This window comes from Mustela nivalis (assembly GCF_964662115.1).
Source record: "Mustela nivalis genome assembly, chromosome: 6".
NCBI classification, from domain to species: domain Eukaryota; kingdom Metazoa; phylum Chordata; class Mammalia; order Carnivora; family Mustelidae; genus Mustela; species Mustela nivalis.
In genome coordinates this window covers 139,322,612-139,347,646 of record NC_139025.1, presented here as the reverse complement: position 1 = coordinate 139,347,646, position 25,035 = coordinate 139,322,612, and positions in this window count along the sequence as shown.

The window sequence follows — 25,035 nt, the reverse complement described above, 5'->3', positions numbered from 1 at the left end:
TGAGCAGAGAGCCTGATGTGGGACTTGATCCCAGGACCCTGAGATCATGACCTGAGCCGAAGGCAGCGGCTTAACCCACTGAGACACCCAGGCGCCCTTTCTCTCTTCTTTTAACATCCAGAGAAGAGATGGATGCAGTATCAATATCCCAGCAGGTGTCTGCATGAATTGGATATTATTACTTGGCTGCCTTCCCCACAGAGTAAACAGCTCAATATGACAGTGTATAAAACTTTATAACCCTGTGGCTGTCTCGTAGACCCAGCAAAGTGTTCTGTATATATTCACAGCACAGTGTGCTGCACAGTTCAGGAAGCCCTCAGAAGAGCCGTGATTTGTGATTTACACAGCAATGGTAGCCCTTGGAGTTCCCAAATAGTCAGGAAGACATAGAAAACAAAGAGAAATGTCCAGAAGTTAAAGGTAATGAAAGAAAGCATCCTTTAATTCTGTGAAAAGAACAATTGTGGGACCCTAAATCGTAGTTTCTTTATAATTTATACACAACATATACCTCTAGTCAAGATGGTATAGATCTGCATTGTCCAACAGAGCAGCACCCAAATACTAGCCGCTGTGGAGTTTGAGTCCTTGTACCATAACTGGTACAAGAAATAGATGAACTACTGCTCAGTACACATCTGGTTTTAAAGACTCAGTATGATAGGGATACCTGAATGGCTCAGTTGGCTAAACGTCTGCCTTCAGCTCAGGTCATGATCCCAGGGTCCTGAGATCGAGTCCTTGCTCAGCAGGGAGCCTGCTTCTCCGTTCGCCTGCTGCTCCCCTTGCTTGTGCTCCTGCTCATGCTGTCTCTCTGATACATAAAAAATTAAAACTTATAAAAAATAAAGACTCAGTATGATTTTAAAAAAAGATATCTCTAGAGTTTTTTTTACATTAATGTTCAAAGTATAATATTTTGAAAATGTTGGGGTAGACAAAATAGATCATTATAATTAATTTCACCTGTTTTACTTTTTAGTGCAGCTATTAAGTAGTTTATAATTATCTATGTGGCTCACATTCTGTTTCTATTACACCATAATAGTCCAAATGGTGCTGAGATAACAGATAAACTCTGAATTCTTGGTAGTGAATAATATAAGGATAGCCACTTTCTTATTCATGGTCCACACCCAAAAATGACACCACTTGGTGCACGTAAAAACCCAAGGAGGAAGGGGGAAGGGGCTCTACTCCTCACAGTCTCTTAGGAGCCCAGGCTGTTGGAGGGACTGTCCTTTAGCTCACAGATATAAAGATAAGATTTTCTCTTTTGCCCAGAAGGGAGAGAGAGTTCTGGGGCATCTTGCCCCAGCATGAAATATTTTGGATCAGAAGTGGCATACGTCACTCCACTCACAGCCCACTGTCAGAACTTGTCACAAGATGCCAACTGTAAAGGAGATCAGAGAAATGTCACCCTCCCATGAGCCAGAAGATGAGTCAGAGTGGATATGAAGGAACTCCCGGACTGTCTCCCATAACACACACAGCTCAGTGATGCCAAGTTTCCGACATCATTCACTCCAGTCTAGAGTATAGAAGCACATAGAGGGCAAGATGGGTGATACCCTCCGTCACCTACACCTTGACAAGAATGGCCTGTCGCACAGTCAGGGGAGGAAAAGAACTCAAGACTGAGAAAACAAACCTGCTTTGCTGCCTAATCTCTCCTAACAGTGGCCTGCACTTCAGTATATATCTCAGGTGAATGAAGTGAAACAAATGCCACCCAAGGAAGGCCAGAGAGCCGCTGAGAAAGAACATGCAACGTGAACTCACCATGGTCCAAAATCTAATGATCAGGGAGGCTTTGTTGGAAGGCCAAGAGTAGTTTTGTCTCATAGGAATGAGGTCATATTTTTTTAATGATTTTATTTACTTATTTATTTATTTGACACACAGACAGACAAGCAGGCGGAGTAGCAGGCAGAGGGAGCAGGAGAAGCAGGCTCCCCTCCAAGTAGAGAGCCCGATGTGTGGCTCCATCCCAGGTGGGACTCAATCCCAGGACCCCAGAATCTTGACCTGAGCTGAAGGCAGCTGCTTCACTGACTGAGCCACCCAAGCACTCCAGGAAGGAGGTCATATTTAAGCAGAATTCCAGGAACACCTGGGTGGCTCAGCAGTCGAGAGTCCAATTCATGATTTGGCTCAGGTTATAATCACAGGATGACCGTGGGTTCGCACCCCATGTTGAGCTCTGTGCTCAACACAGAATCTGCTTGTGCCTCTCCCTCTGCTTTTCCCCCTGCTTGTGCACACTCTCCCTCTCTCTCTAGCTGTAAAATAAATAAATAAAACCTTTAAAAGATACATCTTTAAAATAAGTACAAAAAATAAACAAAATTCCAACGTATTAATTTAAGATGGAAACACTGCATTCTCCGATGATAAGACTCACCAACTCATTCCCTTATTACAAGGAGAAAATAGGAAATGGAAAATCACTGTTAGTCAAAAAATAGGAAACTCAAGTCAAGAACATCAGCTTCTCTCAACAATTGCTTCTCAGGTAAGGAAGATTGTGGGAGCCCCACATTTTATAGGAATAATGCGGCCAAAATGAGTAGGACGCATCAGTCTACTTGGCCAAGAGCAACTATCTATTGGTGTAGACCTACAATGCCGCCCATGACCTGGTACTCTTTCTATTTTATGCTTCTGTGGCTGTGAGCCATCTATTTTCCATGATAAAAATTGTAGAAATACAAACAGAAGAAGCAGAAGTAATGGGATTTCAGATGGCTGAGTTGCATTGGCATCCGTTCCACCCTACCCCTCTGAGATGACTTCCAGAAAGCCTTAATTACAGTCTTAGATGTTCCCACATCCTTTCAGCACGTATTCACTCATAGTATTACACCTCTCCTCGCTTAGGGTTGAAGATTTTGCGAGTGTAGCTCTCAGAGGGCTCTCTCATTCTCACATTTATTCATCAACCAGAACACCTCTTTGTGGCCCCCATGAAATAAAATGCTGCCTGGTTAGGATTAGCGCAGCAACTTTATTTTCTATGGCAAATTATGTTGCATTGGGCATGAAGTTTTGCTACTCAGACTGGAAAAGGGAAATTGAACATTAGCCTCAATAATTCTAGGTGATAGGAAAGATCTAATCAAGCCAATGATCAGCCTTTTACTTAATAATAATAATAATAATAATAATAATAATAAATACAGATGGCTTTGCCTTTCAAGTGTTTACTCAAATGTTAATTCATTTCCATGGACTATCAAACAAATTTATCAAATGTTTCGTCAGAAACATCTGCCATTCATACAACACAAGCACTCAAAAACAAACAAAAAATGTAAACTAAAAAAATTGAAAAACACATATAGAGACAAATCTGCTACTAAGGAGAAACTTTCAACATGATGCTGAGAGGAGGTCAGCATAATCTGCCACTGCATTGGCTCTGGGTATGTTTAAAAAGACAGTTACACCAAGGATAAGTAGGGCCAATAGAATTTATGTTTATAGGTAATACAGATGGTTAATTACACTGCATGTTTCCAAAAATGATAAATAGCTTTCCTAAAAGCCAAATATACCCTTGGCTGAAGTACAACCATACCTGACATTCCATTCTTTTAATATTTGTGGAAGATTACAGTTGAAGGTATCTTAGGGATCTAATTCCACTGTCAGCTTTTTGAGTTCAGCATTGCCCTTTATAGGCCTTCCAATCTAAAAATCCAAATGATACAAGACCAGTAGCAAATCAAGAAAATAGTTTTCCAATGTCAATTAGCGAGCACCTAGGACCAAAAATACCTAAGTTGTATAAAGTTCCTAATGCCTCAGGAAAGACACAGCCAAAGCAATCCAGAAGGGGAAACAAGAACAATGATGAGTCATAAAAAGAAGTTAGATAGGCTTTATAATTTTATTCTGTGTTTGTCCTTAGAAAAAAATATAACTACAGATAATTTTTAAGACCCTGAAGAGAGAAGTTATACTTTTATACTGCTTTATGTTCCCCTTAGCTTCTCATAGTATGCTATAAAAATGGAAGATAAAACATAAAAATAAAGATTTGTTCATTCAACAATTACCACTTTTTATAGTGCCAACTATATGCTTGTTGCTAAACCAGTTTATAAGTATATTTCATAAACAAGAAAGATTTTCTGCCTTCATAGGGTTTATGGTCTATATGGGGTTTCCAAACAATAAAATATGCCATTAGAATGCACTATAGAGGGGCACCTGGGTGGCTCAGCTGGTTAAGCATCTGCCTTTGGCTTAGGTCGTGATCTGGGAATCCCAGGATCAAACTCCACATCAGGCTCCCTGCTCAGCTGGGAGTCTGCATCTCCCTCTGTCCCTCCCCCTGCTCATGATTACTGTTTCTCTCTCTCTCAAATAAATAAGTGCAATCTTTAAAAAAAAGAATTCATAATAGATATAAGAGCAAAATACAAAAATCAGCTATATTTGTATAAACTGGCAATAAATAAAAATAAAGAAAAATTTTGACTCACAATATTATCAAAAACAATAAAATACTTAGGAATAAATTTATCCAAAAAAGCACAGAATTTATACTCTGAACACCATAAAACATTGTTAGAAGACATTGAAGATCTTAAAGAAATGGAAAGATGCCCTGTGTTTATGAGTCAAATGACTTAGATTGACCAAATGACCAAGATGGCAATACTACACAGATTTATCTACAGATTCACCATAATCCCTATCACAGATGTCTTCTTTGCAGAAATTGACAGCTGATACTAAAATTGACTCAGATATATACAGTACACAAAATGGCCAAAAGAATCTTGAAAAAGAAAAACAAAGTTGGAGGACTTACACATCCTAATTTCAGAACTTATTACAAAACCACAGGAATCAAGCAAGTATGGTGCTGGCACAAGGCAGACATAAAAAACAAAGGAACAGGGGGCACCTGGGTGCCTCAGTGGGTTAAAGCCCCTGCCTTCAGCTCAGGTCATGATCTCAGAATCAGGTTCCTGGGATCGAGCCTCACATCAGGCTCTCTGCTCGGCAGGGAGCCTACTTCCTCCTCTCTCTCTGCCTGCCTCTCTGCTTACTTGTGATCTGTCTCTGCCAAAGAAATAAATCAAATCTTTAAAAAAAAAAATCAAAGGAACAGTATTGAAAGTCCAGAAATAAAACCTCTCATTTATAGTCACTATATTTTTGACAAGTTTGGCAATTTAATGAGATAAAGAACAGCTAGATATCTAAATGCAAAAGAATGGTGTTGAATCCCTGATTCACACCATATAGAAAAATTAATACAAAGTATGTTTTTAGTTATGACATAGATGTAAATGTCATACCTAAAAACATAAGACTCTTAAAAGAAAACACAAGAACAAATCTTCATGATGTTGGCTTAGATAATGAATTCTTAGAAAGGACACCAAAAGGCCAAGCAACCATAATAACTATATATATATAAAATAAACTATAAAATTTAAAACATATAAAATCATATATGTTTATATATATTTATCTATAATTATATATGTTACATACTAATGTAATATATATGAACATATTTTATATGTGAAAATAATGGATTTCATAATTTTTTTAAAAATATACTTTAATGAATACCATCAAGAAAGTAAAAATACAACCTACGAAATGGGAGAATATATGTGAATTTTATATCTGATAAGGGATTTCTAGCTAGAATATAGAAACAACTCCTATAATTCAACAATAGAAAAATGAACATTTTACTAAAAATGGGTAAAGACTGGAATAATCATTTCTCCAAACAGGATAACCACGTAGCTAGTAAACATATAAAAAATGCTTAATGTCATTAGCCATTAAAGCAATGCGAAAACAGGGGTACCTAGGTGGCTCATTCAGTTAAAGCTGTGACTTCAGCTCAATGTCATGATCCAGGGTCCTGGGATCCAGACCCAGGTCAGGCTCTGTGCTCAGTAGGGAGTCTGCTTGAGGACTTGCTCTCTCCTTCTCCTTCTGCCCCTCCCCCCACTATCTCTGTCTAATGTACATAAATAAATCTTTTAAAAAAAGAAGCAGGGGCACCTGGGTGGTTCAGTGGGTTAAGCTTCCGCCTTTGGCTCATGTCATGGTCTCAGGGTCCTGGGATCAAGCCCCACATGGGGCTCTCTGCTCAGCAGGAAACCTGCTTCTGCCTCTCTCTCTGCCCATCTCTCTGCCTACTTGTGATCTCTCTCTGTCAAATTAAAAAAAAAATCTTAAAAAAAAATAGAATAAATTAAAAATGAAGCAATCTGAAAGATTTCCGCAAGTGAACTTTCTACTATCCTCAGTGACATGTTACCTTCCCAACATCTATATGCTACAATGTACATGGAGTATTGCCAGTCAGGGAAGCTCACACATGCTTTAGAGCTTCTATTGAGGTTTCATGTGTAGGCATGTATAATTGAACCATGGCCCATGGTTGTAGTCAATTTCCAGGCCTTCTTCCTTGCCCAAAATTTGGGCTGATGATATCAGGTAATTGAAAGCCCCAATCCTCTACTCACTTGGTTGGTCCTTCTGGCATGATGAATTGTCATCTCCTTACCATAACTTAGAATCTCCCTTAGCATAAACTATCAGATGTGATCCAGGTGACCCACCTTGATTAACAAAGACATTCTTACCCTTGGGGAAATCAAAAGATATTGGGAATTACCCGCCAGAATTCCCAGGACAAAATTTAGACCACTCTTTAGAAGAGGACAAATTTCTTACTATAAAGAATTGCATCTCAATAAAGCTTCTGTGAAAGAAAAAAAGAGAGAGAGAGACATCGAATCCCAATCCATGACAAATACCACTGATACAATGAACACAGAAATTTAATTCATATTAAATAAATTAAGCAAGATTCCTAAAAGGATAATATATGTGTATTACTGTTAATAAAATAGCACCCCAATTATGGAAATTTTAAATGACTGGCAATAAAAAGAATTACTGTGGAAGTGCTGTTCTGGAGATAAACAAAAATAACTGTGGAACAAAAGATGCACGTGTTGCAGGAAGAATATCAAGAAAGGCTACTAGCAAAGCACTGGCTTCAGGAAGTCTCCATGGGGTCAAGTGGTGAATTGTCAACAATAATCATGGCTAAGTAGTATAATCCTTAAAGATGCCATAACCAGACTAGAACCCAAAGTCAAGGAATATAGTGGAAAATATGACTTAGTTCTGGGGTCCAGAGTGATGAGCTAAAGCAGTGTAAATGTCCTCACCTTCCAGAGGATTTGTCCTAGAGTCAAGGTAGGACCATCTCTTTAGCTAAAGACCAAGAGGTCCCAGAGAGTCAAAGAAAAGAGAATGCAGAGGGCATAGCTCAGAGTCAACATGAAACATACATTCACAATGAATCCACTTGGAATAATTATCTGGCTCCCAAGGCATTGATTGTTGTTAAAGATTTTATTTATTTATTTGAGAGAGAAAGGGTAAGGGGATGTGGACAAGTACACTCTGCACCTAGCACAGAGCCCAACACAAGGCTCTGTCTTATGACCCTGAGATCATGACCAGAGCCAAAATTAAGAACCACAGGCTTAAATCGACTGAGCCACCCAGGCGTTCCCCAAAGACATTGATTTTAATCTTTATTTCTCCTCAAAAATAAACTATGCAGGGAGAATCCTATGGACTGTGCCTCAGAGTAGACTTGTTAGAACTCTGAAGACAGTTTCCAGTTGGGAAATTGGGAGCCATGTCAACTTCACGCATGGCCAGGAACCAAAAGGAGCTGAGGAACACCTAGGCCCAGTGGCACCGATACCTTTCACCTACTTATGAATAGAATTCACATCTACTAGAGAAGTCTTGTTTGGTTTTATAAGTTAATATCCAGAGCCGAATTAGTTTCTAACAGAACCCTATTTTTAATGGAATGCCAAAGCATGGATTGTAATTAAAAAAAAAAAAACTTATTTGAATAAGCTTGTATAATAAAATTCACTTACTGATTGATCATTTCACTCATCCAAAATATACCTGCGAACAGCTACTGATCCTGTATTTATCCATACAGCAGGTATTTGTATACTTACTAAGATTAAAGATCATCTTAGCATTGGTGATCCAGAAATAAACAAGTCAAATAGATACAGGTTGGCATTCAGAGGATCACAGGTAATACATACACAAAAATACAGACAAAAACATAGATATGTACATAAGAAAAATAATTCATACAGTGGCAAGTGCACAAAAGAAAAAGAAGGAAATAAGCATTAAGAATGCATGCAGAGGGGTACAACTCTAGTTTTGATGTGTGAGATCAGAGAATGTCTTGCTAAGACAGTGACATTTGGATGACATTTTGCATGGAAGACAGCCAGGCAAAATCTGGAGGAAGAGATCCAGGCAGAGAAAACATTAAGTATAACAGGCCAGGAGTAGAAATATGTTGGAGATTCTGAAAAATAGAAAAGGAGATGGCACAGAAAATAGACATCAATCCACAAAGCACAGGGAGGGGGTTGATTGAATCTAAAGGTCGCACCCTGAACCATGTGGATGACCAGGTCACTCTCTCTGTCCCCACCCCCACTCCCCAAGCCTTCCAGCCTAGACCTTGAGGCACAAACACTAAACACATAGTCACAAAGGTAAAGATAGAACTGCAGATTGGGACACACTGCAGAGAAAGACTTTGGCCCACTGTAGGGTTTTATAATTGAAGAACCTGATTTAATGGGGGCCAAGAAAGGCTTTTGGGAGAAAATAACATTTAAGGGGAAATTTGAAGGGGAGTCATATAAATATAACCAGTTATAGTAAATCAATTATTTTAAGAGTATGTGAATAAAGAGATGAAGATAAAAAGAGAGACAGAGATGGAGATTATAGATATATTCATGGGATTCACTCACTTTAATTAAAATTATAAAATAGTGACCCTAATGAGACTTCTGATGAAAAGAATGGCAAATTTTCAGTCAAACAGAATATATCCCATCAGACATGAAAATTCTATTATCTTTGCAATGACAGATTGATTCACTATACAGGACTTCATAATATTTGAAATTAGGAACGTGGCATTAAAGTTCACGAACTGATTACTCTAATTACAGTTCATTTGATCTTGATTGCTTTTGTAGGGACTCCTGATTAAATCTGTCTGCCCTTGTAATTCCTAATGTGTGTTTCTTGCAAAGCTAAAAATTTCTGGGGATAATAATTCAGTGTTTCCCTTTCAGCCCTTTCTTCCCACACCATATGGTGACAGTTGTTTCAATCATAAATATACATTTTTAAAAACTCTGACTTGTTATAGTCCTCTTTGGTTTGCAGAGATTTTCACTCACAGGATTTGGAGCTCAAAACAACTTGGGGGAGGCAAGCATTAACTAATTCTTGTTAATGCACCTCATTCACGAAGGTGAAGTGAACTGACCTAGCTCATATAACCCCTTCTGTGTGCTATTCTCTTCAACAAATTGCCAGAGAACTAACTCTAGAATGTGGGATTCTCACAGGGAGGAAGCCATCCATGCATTCTTCTTCACCGACTGGGAGATGCATGCTAGAGCCACTTCACTTCTCTAGCAAAGGGCACCAGAGAGGATATAATGAAGCAGAAAAACTGAAGACAAATTCCCACCGAAATGCACACAGCTTTTGTTCATAAACAGGTGCACACACACACACAAACACACACACACACACTTTCTGAGCTCTCAGCACACATCTTAGACCTAGGATCCTGACAGCAAAACAATAAGCCAATATATACTTCCTGGGGCAAGGGAAGAGGCTGTAGAGTAAGGAGACTTTGTCTTCCATGGACATTAACCTCTGAAGATGAGCTTCTGTAGAACTAGAGCCTCAGCCCTTTATGAAATGATTTGGCCAAGAGCGTCCAGTTGGCTGAGTGGAGTTAACAGAATTTCCAGGAAACCAAGGCCACCAGTGAGGGGGTACAGTATTCTTTTGGAATACTTAGCCATGGGAAGCTAAAGCCTGGGACCCCAGGAGGCTGGCAATTAGGGACAATTCCAGAAAAGGTAGCAGTGAACATTAATTGGGCACCAGAGTACTGTGAAAAGGGTGGGCATCTTGAAGAGAAGTTTCCATCCCAACCAAGACCATCGGGTGAAAACTCAGTCCCAGGGAGACTGCTGACCTTGTAGGGCACAGCAATAGGCTGAGAGAAGCACAGCTATTGGCTGAAACTCACAGATAAAGTGAAGGCCAAGGAATTTCTTCCAAGGACCAGCTCTAAGCCTTCTATCAATAGATGCTGGCAATCTCTTCCAAGAGAATTTCCTTCTCTTGAAAGGAAATAAGAGCACCCTTAACATTCATATGTTGAAGTCTTAAGACCAGTCAGAATACGACTGTATTTGGAGGCAAGGCCTCTAGAGAGGCAATTAAATTGAAATTACGTCATGGGGTGGGCCCTTATCCAAAAGGACTGGTGTCTTTATAGGAAGAGGGTATGTGGGGGCGCCTGGGTGGCTCAGTGGTTTGGGCTACTGCCTTCGGCTTGGGTCATGATCTCAGGGTCCTGGGATCGAGCCCCGCGTCGGGCTCCCTGCTCCACAGGAAGCCTGCTTCCCTCTCTCTGCCTGCCTCTCTGCCTACTTGTGATCTCTGTCTGTCAAATAAATAAATAAAATCTTAAAAAAAAAAAAAGAAGAGGGTATGTGGACACAGACAGGAGGGAAGATCATGCAAGGACACATCAGGAAGATGGGCCTCTACAAGTCAAGGGGGAAGAATATAAAAGAAGAAAATCAAGATGTATTGGGTAACTATTTTCAATAGTCTCACTCTTGACATTCTGGTATTTTTTTTTCTTTTGTATTCAGAATCACAGCCCCTGTGGTTATTCAGTTCTCAACTTGCTTTGGTTATACTTTATTTTTTTTTTAAGATTTTTATCCTTTTTTTTTTTTTTTTTGAGAGAGAGGAGAGAGAGAATGAAAAGTAGAGGGAGAGGAACAAGGAGCCTCCACGCTAAGCATGGAGCCTGACACAGGACCCTGAGATCATGACTTGAGCTGAAACCAAGAGTCGAAGGCTCAGCTGACTGAGCCACCCAGGCATCCCTATACTTTACTTTTTAAAAAGACAAAGAAAGCATTCAAGTGAGACATGGTGAGTGCATGGCCCCATACTCGGGTTGTGGTGCATTGCAGCAGCACTAAAGTCAAAAGCACCCCCATGCTCAGTGCTCTACATGCAACAAACATCAGGGTGAGTGGCCAGGTGGGGTCCTTGCCTCCAAGTGTCCCTAAAGACGTCCTTAGCCAAGCAGGCAGGCAGGCAGGCAGGCAGCTACAGAGGGGCCCTTCCCCTCTGAGAAGGTAAGAGTTCTTCTCATGCCCTTGACCAGCTGATTATAATCATTCTGAATCTGAGAAATCAGCAAGTCTATCACCTGGAGATTTAATCATCTTTTCTCTACTCAAATCTGATAATGAATGATTACAGGAGCTTATTAATTTTTCATTTCAGAATGAGCACATGAAGACTACCTAGTATAGAGTTCTATTGCCTTTGAAAAATTCCATTCATGCCTTGGGTCTGTGAATGCACTATACATTCTCCTGATGAACACACTGAATCACAGTGAATCTTACTGACAAGGGTTTAAGGTGAGATCATACTAGCATGCACCTAAATCTGTCCACTGCAGTATTGCCAAAGCTCTCCTCTGGCTTCAACCAGAGGTGAGAGTGTGGGGCACCACAGAGCCTTTCCAGCCAGAACTTGCTGTGAGTCCCTCATATCTAACATCTGTCCCTCTGCATATACTGTGCCATGTCCCCCTGCTTCTGCCTCAATTCAAGTTTGTCATCTTTCACTTGGATGATACCATTGGTCCTCATCTTTCTCTTCCAGCTCATCTATTTGCATTTGACCACAACAAACTACCTGCACTTCCTTGGACATACCCCCCTGGAGCTCTGTGTATTGTTTGCCTTTGGCCAGAAATGCCCTCCTGCATTTGCTCCACTTGGCTGACCTCTACTCTTCTTTCAAGAAGCAGTCCAGGGCCACCTGGGTGACTCAGTCAACTGAGTGACCAACTCTTGATTTTGGCACAGGTCATGATCTGAGTCGTGGGACTAAACCCTATTTCGGGCTCCATGATTGCCGTGGAGTCAACTTGGCCCTCTCCCTCTGCTCCTCCCCCCTACTCTCTCTCTCTCTCTCTCTCTCTCTCATTCACTCTCTCAAATAAATAACATCTTAAAAAAAAAAAAAGAAACAGTCCAAGGGTCATGTCCTTTGAGAAACCATCTTCCCACAGACATCACTGCCTCTTTCCAACTGGACTATTCCTTATACAGAATGATTCAAAAAGAATGGGACACTTCTAAAAACATATTACTCAATAACTAGTTCATATATAAGAATATACCATACACATGGCACCTGGGTGGCTCAGCCAGTTAAGCATCTACCTTTGGGTCAGGTCATGATCCTGAAGCCCCAGGATCAAGTCCCACATTGGGCTTCCTGCTCAGCAGGGACTCTGCTTCTCCCTCTGCCTTTTGTCCCATTCCTTCTCTCTCCCTCTCTCAAATAAATAAACAAAATCTTAAAAAAAAAAGAATATACAGTATACACCAAATTTTAATTACCCTGATATTTGTCATTTTTCTTATTGATGATAGTACCCAATTGCCTTAGGAGTGGTGCTTGATCAGACAGTACCCTCTGAGATCAGGCAAGAGGGTCTCTGCTCTTTAGAAGAATCCAGATATTACAAACACACCAAAAAAATGTATTTATTAAAAAATACATAGGCCCCTCTGTCCCTTTGGATCTGGTGTATAGTATTTGCATAGAAACACTCCTAACCCTATTTAGTTTGTTCATATGCCTGGGCCATATTTGGGCCCAGAAAAATGCTTTTCCACATGCCTTAGGTCCAGATAAGAGAACTGCATTCAAATTCTGTAGAGCTTTTGGGTTACATCACTTCTCAAGTTAGAGATGGACTGCTTTGGAGTGTAGAGAAGATTTGGTAAGTGAAAAGCCTGGTAGGAGGAAAGACAAAACAGCTTGTCTCATCTCTCTCCCCAGTTAGAAATACAATGGAACCTGGGACATCTGGGTGGTTCTGTCAGTTAAACATCTGCTTCTTGATTTTGGTTCAGGTTATGATCTCAGGGCCATGAGGAGCCTTGGGGAGCCTGCTTGATATCCTCTCTCCCTCTGCCTCCCACCACGATCTGTCTATCTCTCTCTCTCTCTCAAAAATAAATAAATAAAATATTTAAAGAAAAGAAATACAATGGGTCCTAATGAATGAATTATCACTTCCCAATAGTGCTGAGCATCCAATCTCCTGCTTCTCTTTGGTTTCAATTCTTTGTTTCAGAGATTTTTATGAATTAATGCAATACACATAACAACTAGGTAAGTTTGCCAAGGAACATTTTGCACAATAAAACAATCATTTATTTAAACATCACTGGCTCTTCTAAATAACACTCAAACACATGCAACAATGAAGTTCAGTTGTTTGATACTTTGTTGACTTTGAGTCAACTAAAAACACACCTGTATACATATTTCATCATAGTGTGATATACAACTTTTCCATAAGTTGGTGTATGGATTGTGGGACTTCACTTGTGCTCTGGCCCTAAGTGTTTAGAGAAAACTCTACCTGGATTCACAGATATCCTGCACCACCAACTTCTTATGGAGAAAGATCAGGATTCTCAAGTCAGGACCATTCACTCTTCACCGCCCCGAGGACATGAATGAACTCATGATGCTGTTGATTATGGTATGCTAGAAAAGACCTCTGATATGCTGCAAAAGACAAATTAGCCTTTCATATCAATGTGCATAATTTCATTATGAGTGGGGTGCAATGAGCATTTCTAATACTATACAAATAGGCATGATTGTTTCCTTGGTTGTGACAACATGTTCACATAAAACCCGGTTCCAGAGTGGTAATCTTTGAGAGGGTTCAATTCTCCCTGAGTCTCCTGTCTGCAGCTCTCACTAGTTATTCTTGCAATTATGCATTTGCATAGTTGGCTTCACTCCTAGAAGACAGGAACCAATCATACTCTTCTTGGACATGCAAAAAAGATTGTGCGTGCCTCTTTTTCTTTTTTTTTTTTTAAAGATTTTATTTATTTATTTGACAGAGAGAAATCACAAGTAGGCAGAGAGGCAGGCAGAGAGAGAGAGAGAAGAGGAAGCAGGCTCCCTGCTGAGCAGAGAGCCCGATGTGGGACTCGATCCCAGGACCCTGAGATCATGACCTGAGCCGAAGGCAGCAGCTTAACCACTGAGCCACCCCAGGCGCCCTGCGTGCCTCTTTTTAATGGAATGTCTGGCTATTTTCAAACCCACCTGGGGTTGAAATGGAAACATTTGTTGGAAGAAGATTCCTGAAGCTTATCAAGGCCTCTTTGGCAATCCAGATCTTTTCCTTATTTGTTTTCATGTCATGGTTGGTGCTCCATAAATGCACATGAAAATAAGAAAGCATGCCTTAGGAGTAGCTCCCTACTCTTGTAGACACGGCATCGCTACGAGTGATGGGTTTCCCATCTTGGCCTCGGATACTCTTGATCATATCAAGGTTTTCTTTTTTAATAGTATCTTTATCATTTCCATTTCTTTAGTTAACAATCATTGAATTAGCATCCACTGGGTGCTTTAAATTATCTTACATATTTACTATGTTTACTTCTTTACTGTTTTTCTTTCTCAGTAGAATCTAAACTCCTCAGAAGTTGACACCTATGGGTCTCACTCGCTACAGAATCCTCAGCAGGTGGAAGACAGTAGGCACTAAATATATGCTGCATGGTTGAGTATGTAAACGTGCATCTATATTATCAACAACTGAGATTCTTATGTGTTTTTTTTTTCTCCCCCTAGTGCTTTCTCCTTTATTCAAACAACAGCAAGGTAGTATCTACCTGTTTTCAAACAACCGAAAATGCTACTTTAGAAGGACTCTCTAAATTAACCGATTCTTGGTGGTGGTGGAAAGACTGATATTTTCGGTTTTTCATCCTTTATTTCTGTCCTGAGTCGTTCTTGATTCTAATGCGCACCATACATTACTAGGTGCTTCTCCAGCTGTTCCAGCACCTGCTGGAACAATGTAAAGCCTCTTTTTCCAGCAAAACCGCCGCTCTTCAGTAACACATCCATTCTCCACAGCCAAGATTACAAGTTGATTTTTGTTTTTTTTTGGTTTTTTTTTTATTATTTATTATTATTTTTTTTTCACTCAGATTTCACTTGCTCGGGATAAATCTTGTAAGCTATTAAATCTGACTTTCTGATCCCAGCGCCCAGAGCATTTGAAGAGCTATCAAAGGGACACTACCAGCATCTTGTATATTACAGTAAGCTCTTGATAGCAGCCATTAATGGGTTGTATGATGGGGAACATCAGTCTGAAAATAAAAATAGGTAGGCTGGAAGGAATAGGCTCAGTCGACTTCATTTCACACATGTACAGCCACTGACGCATCCGCAATGAGATTAGGCAGGGCCCTTGTTGATGGCAACCTATTTAAAACTTTTCTGAAATAATAAATCTCTAATTCGTTTCTGCTCTGGAGTTTGTGCCACTAAGCTGAAAGAGGAAGAACAAATAGTAGTTAATGGTAAAGGAGCCCCTTGCTTTAAAAAGCTCACCAGTGGAGAAGACAAATACCAGATAGAAGGATTTACAGTTCTTTTGTTTTAAAATAGTTGGAGGTATAAATAAGCAGAAGGGTCTGAAAGCTGTTGTCAGACCCTTTCCCTTTTCTGCCTTCGCAGCTGTCTTACATTTGTTACAGGCTCTCTATTAAACTGTAACGTAGTTTTCCTGCACAGTGGTAGGGCTTTAGCGGATCACTTGGAGCATCTCTTTGAAATGAGTGAGGCCCACATAGGCAGGAGGCACCATAAAAATAGCCTTGTTAGATACCACCTGTGATTCCAATGATACATCAAAGCCAAGACTCAGAGAGAACAAGGTCAAAAACACCCTGCAACCACAAGCAGTATATACTCCTGCTTCTAGGCGGAACACAAGGTCGGGGGATCCCATGGCAGGTGAATGCATCAGATTACTGGGAACTTATGTCTTATCACAAGTTTGGTTGTACAGGAGGTGGGAATGAGATACAGAACCTATGGGGCACATTGAAGATGCATCCCGAATGCAGTTCTCAGAATTTTGTTTAAGGAGAGAATGACTGTATGGAACCAGGGAATGTGGGGGGTGGGGAAAAGCAAGGCTTGAGGCTGAGAACACTCCCTTCTTGTCACAGCTGGGTAGGTGTGCTCATCCAAGAGTTCACAGGCATTTCTGCACTGATACTGTGAAATGTGAGCTTTCCTTTGATATAGAAGAAGAAAAGCTAGGTCTTGAAAAGTAGAATAATTTCAGTGTTTTTGTACTGAAATTCATAAGTAGGATGTATTTGCTAATTTAATCCTAAGTATTTGTTTCATGCCCCCTTCTTAAGTCAAAGGAAATTGCATGCAGATACAGCAGGGGTATAGGGAAAAAGTTCTTCCATTTGTGACAGGCCTGCTTTTACCAAAGCCTGAACTCCGAGCTAGCTGAGATTATCTCTGTGTCTAATGGGAAAGGCACTGTGGATTCTGAATGCGGCATTATCTTGCATTAGAGCTGTGTTGCCTAATAACAGAAGAGGGCTTTGGGCCATAATTAATAGCCATTCTTACAGATTTTTTAACTCTGCCATCTCCAAGGAGCTTACTTTCCATTAACATTTCCAGAAATAGCTTACTTTACATTATTATAGTGCTGCAAGAGATAGTTTCCAAATTATTCCCAAGCTAATTATTTTTAAAAAATGATTACTCAAAAAGCTTTCCCCACTTTAAATTGTACCTTTAAGAGCCTTGCAGTAAATATGAAGATAGAGCCATAACCATCGGAAGAATCTCTGTTTGTGATATAGCCAACTCCATTAACTCAATCTCTAGTGTGCTCTAAAATGTGTTTTCATTACAAGTTATGGTGCTAAATACCAGGGGAAAAGATATGCAAATCAGCAATATTAACTATGCCAGTTAAGACGAGCCAAACTAACCTAATGAAGGGGATATAGCCACTATAAAGCTATGTTTTGCTTCTTTTAAAGGTTAATTAGACTGCCTAATTATCCCAGACAGAGAGCATATTATTCTCTTGGAAAAGCAAGCATAATTAACTTAGAGAGGCTTCCCCTACAAGCAAACACAAGTAAATAGAAAAACTCCAATCCAAAGTGCTTTGCTTCCACTTGGTTTGAAATCTAAAAGATGGCTCAATGTTCACGTGAATAGGAGCAGAGGTACACACACAAACACACTCACACTCACACCCAAGAAGACGAAAAGGAAAGTATCACTAGGGAAGATTGTTATTAGACATTTGCTGCTTTGGGCTGCCTAGCAGTACTTCCCTTTTCTGTTGCTAAGGTTGGATTTTCCTTCTGCAAAAATTATGCACCTACAGTGCAATTCAGCCTCTCTCCTGCCCAATCCTACATCCCTCCCTCCCTGCCAGATAATATTTCTTGGCAAACTATCCAATAAACCATCTGCACACAAATGTCCATTTCAAAGTCTCTGAAAAGACTTTCCCAGGGGAGCTGATAAATGCCATTGTTGCCAGGATGGGTCCTAGGAAGCAGAAACTCAAATGGGATTTGGGGAGTTAGCAGCATTTGTCTGCTGGCTAGTAATGAGGGTAACATCACTGGGGGTTGGGCTGGAACCAGTAGCCCTTGGTACATTGTCACGAGATGACTGTTCATACCTTCACTGGGGGTCAGCCAGGATAGAACGCAGGCAGAAGCAAATGTATGGGTGTGTATGGTAAATGTAAGATTGGTACAATATCACAAGTGTTTGAGGATTTCAGGAGAGACAGCAATTATAAACACAATGAAGTTTGATGCTTGTTGCTGGGACTTTTGACGAATCAGGGAAAGACAAGAAAAGGCTGATTGTGATTACTAATTTAAGGTAAAGAATGGAAGGCAGAAGTCCTCCTTGGCAGCATATTTAAAAAAAATAAAAATAAAAAAGCACCTCTCCTGTAGACAGGTGGCAGAAAAGGCTGAGGACCAGGATCGAGAATTAACTATAATTACAGTGGAGATCCAATGAGGGTCGAAATTCCTTTCATTTATGGTAACTGAAATTGACACATTCTGTATACATATAGTTTTGCCCTTCTGACTGCAGAGCCTAGTAGCTCCAATATATGAGGGTTTAAAAAATGTTTGGTCTACTGATTGAGGATCCTCCTCAACATTTCATGAGACTAAATTTCTCTCTTTACAGCAAAGGGGGTGAGGCAAGGACACCGGGTGCCTCAGTCTGTTAAACATTTCCTTCAGCTCAAGTCATGATCCCAGGGTCCTGAGATCGAGTCCTCCCCTGCTCAGCAGTGAGCCTGCTTCTCCCTCTGCATGTCGCCCTCCCTCTCTCTCTGTCAAATGAATAAATAATTTTTTTTTAAAAGATGAGGCAGTTGACACAAAATCATTGGATCTATCCATCTTATACCACACCACCGAGAAACTGCAGGCATAATAAAGCCATGGGACAACACTTTGAAGACACAACAGAGACACTGGATTGAAGATGATACACTCAAAGATGGGTACTACTTAAGGCCTCTTACACACCCTACATTCATGGTGTGGTTCTGTGCTCCAATAGGGAGAACACATCACAAGTCTGAGAACCAAGGATTAAAAGTAGGAGAAAATCTACTTCCTTTCATACTCAGTGAGCCCTTGAGCATTTTTTCTCTCTCATCCACACAAATGGAGCTCTTGAGTCTAGAGGATCTGATTCCCAGAAGGAGGATGCTTCTACCAGGAGATACTGTGAGAGTCCCATTCAACTGTAAGCTTGGGTTGCTGTCCTATCACTTCAGGTTCCTTGTGTCAGGAGACCAGATTACAAGGAAAGTTCATTATGCTCAAGGGATAATTGACCTTCATCTTTAGGAGGATGTTGAACTATTGTTATACAGTGGAAGAAATGCCAGAAACCTATTCGATCCACTGGAGTTTTTAATGATCTCCTGTCCAACTGTAATGCTAAAAGGGCAAGAGAAGCATTCATAGCCTATGGAGAACATGGTGACCATGGATCAGACCCCTCAGGGATGAGTGTCTGGGTCACCTCATCAGGGAGGTCCTGACAGGGGAGGTTCTAGAACAAGAGGGAGTCACCATGAGCCATGCAGGAGGAAGATGAGGAGCATCAGTGTGGCCCCACGCATAATGGTAGCCATTTGGGCTGTAATTTGTCCCATTAATGTTACCCTCAGAAATTTCCCCGCAAATGGAGATCAATGAGAATCCTAGAAAAACTGTTACCAGATGGGCAGAACTTACATACAGCAAGTGGGTCCAAGCCATAGAGGTGGACTGTAGTTCATGCTGGGGTGCAGCATGAGAATCCCATCATTAAGACTGAGTTACACTCTCCCCCAGCTGCCAACATCTATTTCCTGATGTCAACTGAAGTGTTACTTCTCCAGGAATTACTCTCAGCCAATGAGCTTGCCCATTCAATATTATGCCCCACCTTAAGTATATACTTCACTCAACAACTCCTTATTGTTGAGGTATAATATACAACTAGCTATTGTAGGGATCCCTCCAACTTCAGGGTGCCATCAACAATCATAAGACCATGAGAAGCAAGAACAACTTTCTGACATTTATACATTTCAGTCAATGTGGTACTCTCCAGGTGAGGACTCCTTCCAAGGTATATGAGCTATCATAAAGTAACTTGGATTTTCCCATATTTAATGAAAGGATCTGCCACAGGATACATACCTTTAAGTGGGCTTCCATGTTCTATGAAGAAGTATTTATGAGCTAGGCCAATATAAGGCAAGAGCAATCTATTTTCCTGGAAGGGGGTTTTATAGAGGCCTTATCTTTATCTGTTTATATTCATGCAAAGATTTGGCAATTAAAGAAAAAAGAGAAGGAGGAGGGAGAAGAGGGAGAAGTGTGGAAGCAAGGAGGAGAAGAAAGAGAATTTCAAGATCCAAATTTAGCCGTATATAAGACTATTCAAGATGACCTGTTCTCCTTCACAACTAACATATTCCACTCAACAATCTGTCATGTAATCCCCCACACTCACCCTTATAGTCCTTGGCTTCCTAATAAGTTATAAGGAATAAACACTGAAACTAATTCTAATGCCCCAGCTTCTCCATTATCTACCTCTAATCAGGAGAACTCTTGTCCCTGCCTGTTAGGAGCCTGAAATAGTCCTATTGGTTAAAGGTCACCGCTTTCTAATCACAAACATGACATTGCCTTTGGGTCCTAGGATGCTTGCAAAGATACAAATGTTAGCACACAGCTCAACAAGCGTAGAAAAAGGATTTAAGGGGAGTCAATCAGAGCAGTGGGGTGAATTCTGAGTCTTGGTTTCCTCACCTGCCCGAAGAGTTGGTTCTGCTGGGCTTTCTATCTGTTCCTTTCCAGAAGAACTTTGCCAAGGTGACATGGGTCACCCCAGAGAGAGGTGGTCATTCCTCCCAGCCAGGATGTAAGAGCTCTGTTCCTTTCTAGTCTCCACATCAAGCAAGCAAGGCTTCGGCATCTCTGCCACCTCCCACATGGACTTGGAAGTATTAACAATTTTCCAAGGTCAACACTCAGCCCCTCTCCCTTCCTCAGCAGAGTGCCATTTTCAGTCAAGGAAAATTTTCTCCTTCATGTAGAGCCGCTTGCCCTCTGCTTTTTGTCTCCTTCGAGTCCACCTCCTTGGCCCTAATTCTTTGCCTCAGTAAACTAGGAACAACATCAGAAATTGAACAAATTGCAGTGGCCATTTCCACTACCAGAGGTCGGAAGTTGCTCAAGGCCAAATGTTGCAGGGGCATTTGAGGCCAAGAAAAAGCAATTTACTTCTCACAACATTTTATCAAGAAGACAAGTAGAGTCACCCCATTAAAACAAGTCACCTCTTACATTTCCCCGCATCGAGTAGATCCCCTGAGCAGGGAGAGTCAACAATGCCGTTCACTTCAAATGAAGTGGACACAGCCTTGCTTTATAATGGTGGCTCCCACACAAATCAGGGCATCAGGCTCCTGAGCTTCAGATGCGCTCGCTGGAGTTGGGGCTTAAAGATTTGTGTTTCTAATAAACTCCAGGTGATAGGGCCCCTAGTGGCACAGGGCCCCACTTTGGGGACTGCTATTCCATACCATGGTAGCCCTTACATGGGGGTTGGGACACCGGGTGACCCCAACACATTGGCTCATCAGCAAGTCTGCACGGGATAGAGAATTTGATTCGAATAAACCACAGAGGTGAAAATCAATGAGCCAATTTCAAAAGGAGGCACTGGTGGCAAAGAAAACCTTCAATTAGCACATCTGCAACAGAGATCCTTGTCTGATTTTTTTTTTTTTCTTTTGGCTTCAATAATCTTATCAGCCAGGCACCAGAAGTCCAGCCAGTGATAGGTTTGTAATTGTTTTTAATCACCCTGAAAACTAAATGCTGGTTCAGAGGAGAATTCAATTGATTTGCAGACAGTGTTTACTGCTTTCCCTGTCACCCCACAGACAGCCAATTAATGACATTAAAGATTAATTAACAGAAAAGCCTGTGCCCTACCTGCCAAAGAGATGATTAAACTGGGACTTCTGTGTTTCTTCCCAGAGAGGAAAATAACCCTCAATAATGAAAGGTTCAGAGGCAGCTTTTGTCCTGAGTCCAGAGTCCATCCAAGGCTGGGCCAGAAAGGTTGGGTAAAGAGCAAAGTGGGCAGTGGGTGGGCTCTAGCTGAGGCTTAGCCCTCCCCCAGGGGGCACCGACCCGTGTGCATCCCCATGTGATCCAGCAGACAGGTCCTCCTTGCAGGGGAGTGGGACATGGCACAGCCCCCCGGTGTGCCTTCCCTCAAGATGGTGCAGCCACATCTCCCATCTGGCTCCCCATCCCTGTTCCTGCCCGTCCCTTGCCATCACATCCACTTCCCTAGAAAGTCCTCTGAATCCAAAACCATCTTTTATCACGTAACCATGCAGAGGCTGTCCATCCTTTTCTCAAAGAGGCAGGTAGCAAAGGTAAAGTGTGATCATTCCAAACACGTGTAATTAAACAGAAAGGACTCTGAGATCAGGAGAAGGACAGGAACTCGCCAGGATACTCTGGACGCTACCAGTAGCCCACACTGGAGAGCATTTCCTTGTTTACAGTTTGTCTTTCATCTACATTTTATCCCGTTAAATACTCCCCACAGCCTTGAAAGGGGGCATTTTGGGGTTTTTTTTCCCAGCTAAGGAAACTGAGCCAACGTGGGTGTGTGGAGTCCAGAGCAAGGTCGGGTGGGTCAAAGCTTCCCTCCTACCAAGGATGCTGAAGTACCCATAGCTGTGGGCATCTCTCACTGACAGTGCTAAACAAGGGGCTTGGCTCTACCACCCAGTGTGGTTAAAGCAGTTAGTCATGAAAATCTGACACTGAGAGAAAATATAAAATGACATAACTTCTAACTCTAAGCAGCCAACCAATTAAACAATAGAGGTATGAAAAGGCTCTTGCATTAGTAATGATATAATATGGCGCAGCTCTGATGCAGGATACTTTTGAGAATGATAGGGGACGAACAGAAACACGGGCAGCTCATGACTAGTAAACTGCTTCAAAAATGAATTCCCATGATTTTCAGCTTTCAGGTAGAAGTCTTAGGAGCACAGCAGCTGTGTCCACCTTTGAGACACATAATGTGATAGTTAAAATGTATCATGGTTTAGCCAAGATGGATTTCTTATATGTTCTTGCCTAGAAAAGATTCTTCAATGAAAAGCCTTTTTTTTTTTTTTTTGTATTGGAAGAGGTATATAATTATAAGGGAAGGAGGCAATAATTCCATTTGAAGCACTGAAGAAAATTTTATGGAGGACGTGATGTTTAAGTTCAACTCTGAAAGACCAGTAGACCATCTATTATAAGATAAAGAACATTTTGAGGCTGAGGGAATTGTTTGCACACATAATAAAGCGAGGCAATATTATGGAAGTAGAAAATGCCATGTTGTGCTTGGAGAACAGTGAGTGATCCTGACTTTGAGGGCAATTTTTATGTTTTTTTTTTAATTTAATTTTTTTCTCTCCAAGAGGAAATGAGTACAGATTCCACAGTACGTTTATTAACACACGGTGTTATCTCCTTTCCATGGACAATTCTCCCAAGAGATTAAATATTTATGAAGTTGCATTTTCTTTCAGATAAAAGATAAAATTTGCTTTAAGTAACATTCAATATAAGAATGATAATGCTGATTAAAAAGGCTCTCAGTTACAATGCCAGATAACATTTGATGTGATTATCACCAAAGTTCCCGAGTCAGCAGAAGACCCTGCAAATAAGTAAAAGTGTAGAATTGGAAATGTCTCAGACCTGATAACAACAGAAATGCCAACAAATAAAAGAGCAAATGTATCTATTCAAATCAACAGGTCACAATGCCTTTCTTGTGCAGTTAAGTGTTAAAGTTGCCATATTTAATTCCCTGCTCAAATTCACGTGTGGGTAGATAGTGAGTTGCAATGAGATAAACAGCCTGGTTCTCAATGCCTCGGTGACTGCCTGATGTTAAGAAAGCACCCCAAAAGTGTTGACCTCCCAGGTGCAAAGTAGAATTAAGAGAATCTTGTTCACTTAATCCATTTACTTAATGCATATTGAATGAATACAGAAATTAATGAATCAAACACAGGCAGAAGGAGACCGTAGAGCGTGAGGCTGTGTAGCAGAAGAGCAGAGATTATCGCTGTAAAAGTAAGAGTGGAAATAATTCAATTTTGTAATAGCTAGCAGAGCTGTGAAACCATATGCTATTCTTTCATTCTACAAATTTTTCTTGTACACGTTCTGTGCCAAGAGGTTCTCGGGACCTAGCAATAAATAAAGCTCCTGCCCTCTTGGAAAAAAGACAATAAAAATACATACATCAATCAATTTCAGCCGTGATAAGTATTACAAGGAAAAACAGCAGGCTCGGAGTGCAGAGTGGCAGCCGTGCTAGTTTCGATCAGAGAAAGTGTCTCTTTTGTCTCCATCATTTTCCAGTTTACACAGCGTTTCCATTGACTCCGTTATTTCATTTAACTCTGACATCAGACTGTAATTTAGGTACGACTCCCATTTTTGCTGATGAGAGGACCTGGAGAACTTGACTGACTCGCCCCGCAAGGGGTGGTCACTGTTAAGAAAGGTAACATTGGTTGTTCACTTGGGTATCAAACACCTGTCAAGGTGCTCTGCAAATGTCATCTTCTATAATCCTCATGTGATGTTCGGTGTTTCTGCTTCTCTTAAACTTCCCTGTGGTGGGTTTAAAGTTATTGTCCAAGGTGCAAAGTCAGTAAATGGCAAGAAAAGTCAAGTTCAGGATGGTCGATTCCAAATCTTGTTCCAATCCTACTGCCTTATGGTCAGGATGTTTAAAAAGAAAAAATGCAGGTTGCCTATTCCTTCCCCAGAGGAGAAGAAGGATAGTTTAAGCAGATGGTTGGGAAGTCGAATGGAGCAGAGTTATATATTTGTAAATTCTTTACAACATGATAATCACTTTATTTTCATATCTTTCCTTTGTTGAGAACTATTAAATGTTCACTAAGGAAATCAGGGTAGAGTCTAAATTCCCAGGGCTACCGATGTTTACATTCACCCCAGGCTGGTTTCTATAATGTAAATGATAAAGAGATTTGTTTTTCCTGCTAAGTTCTATAATATCCGTGTGTCTTTCCTAATCACCACGGGCTTTTTGTATCTGTCTTCTTCACTGAAATGCACTTCCTACTGAAGTAAATTTGTTGTCCTTCCTCTAAAAAAAAAAAAAAAGATTTTATTTCTTTATTGGTGGGGGGAGGGAGAGAAAGCCTGCCGGGGCAGAAGGGTGAGGAGGGAGAGGGACAAGCAGACTCTGGGCTGAGCGAGGAGCCTGACACTGGGCTTGATCCCAGGACCCTGAAATGATGTCCTGAGCAGAAGCCAAGAATCAGAAGCTCAACCCACCCAG